Raw genomic sequence first — 5,121 nt, forward strand, 5'->3', positions numbered from 1 at the left:
AGCAGACAGAGAGAGGAAGGGAAACAGGCTCACCGCTGAGCAGAAAGCCCAATACGGGGCTTGATCTCAGGACCCTGTGATCATGACTTGAGCCCAATGCAGAGGCTTACCCCACTGATCCACTCAGGTGCCCCTCCGATTTCTTTTGATTAAAGTTTGCATGACACATATTTTTCATTATCTTACTTTCTACCTATATCACTATATGTGAATGAATTTCTTATAGACCGAATATGGCTTAATAATTTTTATTCACTCTATCAAACAATTTTTTGATTAGTGTATCTAGACCATTTGTAGTTAGCGAAAATACCAATTTGTTAGGGCTGAAGTCTGAAATTTTGTTTGCTTTTTTGTTGTTGTGTTTTTCTATTTGCTTTATTTTTCATGCCTTCAACTTTTTTTTTTTTTAAGATTTATTTATTTATTTTAGAGAGCGCAAGCCAGAGGGAGGAATAGAAGGATGGAGAGAGAGAGAGAGTCTTAAGCAGACTCTATACCGAGCACAGAGCCGAACGAACGGCTCCATCTCACAACCCTGAGATCATAACCTGAGCTGAAACCAAGAGTCGTATACTTAACCAACTGTGCCACCCAGGTGTGCCTCTTTTTCCTGCCACCTTAAGGCTTATGTGAACATACTAGAATTCCACTTTATCTATAGTGTTTTTTTAACATCCCTGCCACACTCTTTTTAACAGCTTTATGGAATTCCATTGTATGGGATACACCATAACTTAGTTACTCAGCTCTTAGTCCATTCCTTGTTCACAAACATAGACTCTTGAATTGATCTAACATCTGCAACTCCATACCTTTTATTTTTCCCACCATAGTTTATTTGTTTATTTGTTAGACTTTATCTTTTCAGTATTCCAAGATTCATTGTCCATGCCTTTCTCAACTGTGATATTTACTGTATCAGGATTTTTTTTCTAAAATAGTATTTACAGTTTATTTTTCCCAGTAAAAGTGGTGATATTATGGAAAAGTTACAGCCTCCTTGGACCTCATTTGTCATATGCCACGTAATGTGTACAAATACACTTGTATTTTCTCAGGCCTTATTTAGCAAATAAAAATAGAATCATATTAACAGCAATACAGATTGTTTTACTTCTAACAGCAAGCTCTATTATGAAACTCTTAATCCTCCCCTACATATATTTTTCTCAATAGCTCTGGGCATGCCTCTCCTGTCTACTAATACAGCCCTCTTTGTGAAAAATGTGGCAGGAACTATTTTTCTCTTCTTTTCTCTCTTTAGTTTCTGAGGTGATGTGACAGATATATCTGATGTCCATTGAGTCATTTGAAGGATTCTCAATAACTCTAACTCTAGTACAGTTTCTCCTAAAGAGCTTTTGTTTGTGTGCACTGTGTTGGAGATTGTTTTGGTATTAGAAATAGAATTACTATTTTCTGGTTGAGGAGTTGGTTTTCTGTTTTGAAGGATGTGTCTATAGAGTACCAAATTCAGTGAACAGCTTTTTGTTAGCCAGCTAATTTTAAAACTATAGATCTGGAGTGGTTTATGCTTAACTAACTAATCAATTTAATTCTCATAATTCCTGTATCTTAAACTATGTGTTGTATGGTTATAAGCAAAATTTCCACACCAGTATTTTTATTCAATATTAGCATAACCACGGGTTTTTTCATAATCATATACATAATTTCTCAAGTCAGTCAATTAATCAGTACTCATCAACAAACATATTTCTTAAATATTGGCTCATTCAAGAAGTAATTGATTCAATGGTCCTGCATTACAGTTTGACTATATCATGAAAAAGTAGCAGATGCATTATTACATTTCCTTTAAATTGGTAAGAAGTCAGTATTCAAACCATTAAATAAGGTGTTAACGCTCTAATTCTAAGTCTTCAGCTTCAGGGCATTGAATTGAATCTTCTAACAGTGTAAAAGATTTTTTCCCAGGTAATTTTCTATTTCATTACCATATGTGATGCACAAGAGTATAGCTACACATCAACTCGGCTTTGGGGCTGATAGATTTTTTTACTGAGTATTTATAGAGCACATTATTCCACGTTGTAAGGCTCAGCGCCTCATGCAGATCTTTTCAAATTTATTCTTATGACTCTCCTACAAGAAGCATATCCATTTTAATGATTAAAAAAAAAAAAAAGAACCTGTGAAAACTGTGACCTTTTGACCTAGCGGATGAGCGCATAAATGCAAACTTTTCAACCAGGGCGTCCAGTGTATCCTGCGTTTCCCCATAAAGCCTCAACAGGTTGTCGTCACTGCACCGGTCTGAAAGAACACCAAGTCGCCTTCAAACTTACATTTCATGGGCAACTTGCATAAATACAATGTCTGGCAGGAAGAAATGGCAGCTTTGCAGGAACAGGTATAAGTTTTTATTGGTTTTAGAACAGTCCTATGGGGTGTCTGGGTGGCACAGTGGGTTAAGCGTCCAACTCTTTGCTTCAGCTCAGGTCATGGTCTTGGGATTATGAGGCTGAGCCCAGAGTCAGGCTCTGTGCTCAGTGCAGAGTCAGCTGGAGAGTCTCTGCCTCTGCACACCCCTCAAATAAAAATAAATAAATAAATAAATAAATAATTTTTTAAAAGAAAAAAACAACTGTCATCCGATTTGCATTTGACATTCTACTATAGATATCAGTCAGACCACCTCACAATGATTAATTGAACAGGCTTAAGTCTGGAGACAGCCAGCCTGGTTTAAAGTCCTGGGTTAGGCACTAAGGAATTTGAACTTCAACTAGTTACTTATTTATTAGGCCTCAGTTTCTTTATCTGTAGAATGAGGCTAGTTTTAATATCAAGCTTCATATATTTAAGAAATCACTAAGATTATTCACATGAAGCATTTAGCAGAATTCCTAACTCCTCCTAATGCAAAATATGTTAAAAATCATAGTTGTTATATTTATAAGCTGATACTACCAGACTTGCTAGTACACTTTCGTAATAACTGCACCAGAATGTGTGGTCAAAGATTCCTTGAGGAACAAGGAGAAGGGAAAAATCACAGTGAAAAAATTCTAAAGCCTAAAAATCAGGAGAGATCTGGTGTTTTATTTGCTTGGGTATTGATGTTATAAAAATATAACACTCAAAAGCCCACATCATCTAGAGAGGAATACAAAACAGGCATTCCATCTATATAAATAGACAGGTAATTCTGGGAAGTGAACCCATACAATAAACACTAAAATAAGCTTTAGAAACAAACATTTAAATCTTCATTCTTAACATTTTTCAAAAAGCTCATCTTATTTTAGTCTTTAAAACAGAATGTACCTTACTAAATATGCCTTATTTCTGCCTCTCAAGATGCCATTACATTTACTTACTGAGCCACTTCTTGAGGGTAAGAAATAAAACATACGCATTGCTTTCCAGAGTTCAGAATCATATTGTCTCTTTAAATTAACAACCATCTCTCCAGCAGAGGGAGCAAATAAGTTTCTGTGTTTTCATCTCTACCGAAGAAAAGAACTTCTCTGAATTCCAATGTGCTATTGGATAAACCATTTCAAGTAAGAATCTACATTAAAAAAATATATTTGCAACAAAAATGTGTTCAAGTACTCAATAGCGGATATTAAATGCTGATAAAATATGCATATGTGTAGAACCTAGCTTTTCATTTTTCTAGAAGCACTATGTGAAAATTCAAAATATTAGGCAAAGGAAAAAAATACTTCAAGCTCTTAAAACGCTAAAATATATATGTATACTTTCAGCAATATTCCATTATAGAGTTTTTTGGTTTTACTTTTTTTTTACCTGCTTCTTAGGAAACTAGTAGTATAGAAGCATGTCAAATAAATAATAGAAAAATACTGTTACATATCCTGGAATAAACTTTTTATTAATTAATTGTATAATATTAAATTCACATTGAAATTTTATAGTTTAAGTAGTTAGTCTTCAAAATCACAATATTTAGGTTATGATTTCTCTTATGTTTAGAACAAAATCATTTAAATAATTTTTAAGTGGCTTTAAATTTTGATTTAGTACAATATAAATTTTTTTTTAAAGATTTTTATTTATTTATTTTACAGAGAGCCATCACAAGTAGGCAGAGAGGCAGGCAGAGAGAGAGAGGGGAGGAAGCAGGCTCCCTGCTGAGCAGAGAGCCCAATGCGGTACTCGATCCCAGGACCCTGAGATCATGATCTGAGCCGAAGGCAGCGGCTTAACCCACTGAGCCACCCAGGCGCCCCAATATAAATTTTTAATGAGTTTTAAAAATCCTGTTTTATACAGTTTTTCTTTCATAGTCTCAGAAATAATAAACTAGTAGTCTTAAGAATTAATGACTATTCTGAGAGAGCCTAATAAGGCTTGAAAATGTATTACAGACTAAACATATAAATTTCCATTCTTAAAGAAAAGATTTTTTATGTAGACCTAATGAATTTAGTATTTATAAATTTGTAATATGTATCCTGGATCTAGGTTTGATATGTTGGACTTCTTGAGTCAGCGGGACTCTATCTAATATAGAAATTTTGTGTAAATACATATATATATTTATTTATTATAAACATATAGTCAGGTGCAAGCAGCTTCAAACACTGGTAGTACTTCTTAGTTCTATTTTAATTTCAAAGATGGGATGGCAGAGCAAGTAATCAAATATTCTAGTCTGATATTATCCCTCAACCTGACAGAGTGTACTTACTACAGAAGAAAATTATCACCTTCCCTAAAAAGGCATACCAGGGCTTATTCACCAGGGCTCTAGTTCCTGACTGTTCTTCAGAAATGACTTCCATTTGCTTGTTCCACTAAATGAGAAAAACAATGCCTCTCTCTCCAATTCCAGATACCTGAAGGAAATCTTGGGATAGCATTTCCTCCCCACTGCAAATAATACACAAGGCAAAAAAAAAAAAAAAAAAGTGACCCTTTTGTCAACGAGTGCAACCTCGGTGCATCTGGTCCAAGCCAGAAAGCCCTGAGCCCTCTCTCTCTTCAACATGTCAGATACTTTGCTCCTGTCTCTGAAAGTCTCCTGAATCTGTCTGCTGCTTTCTCCTTTGCCATTGCATTACACTTGCCAGGGACACTGTCTCTTTGTGAGCTAACTGGCCTCCAGGCCAGCTCATTCCAGGT

The sequence above is a fragment of the Mustela nigripes genome, chromosome 15, assembly GCF_022355385.1.
Source record: "Mustela nigripes isolate SB6536 chromosome 15, MUSNIG.SB6536, whole genome shotgun sequence".
Lineage (NCBI taxonomy): Eukaryota > Metazoa > Chordata > Mammalia > Carnivora > Mustelidae > Mustela > Mustela nigripes.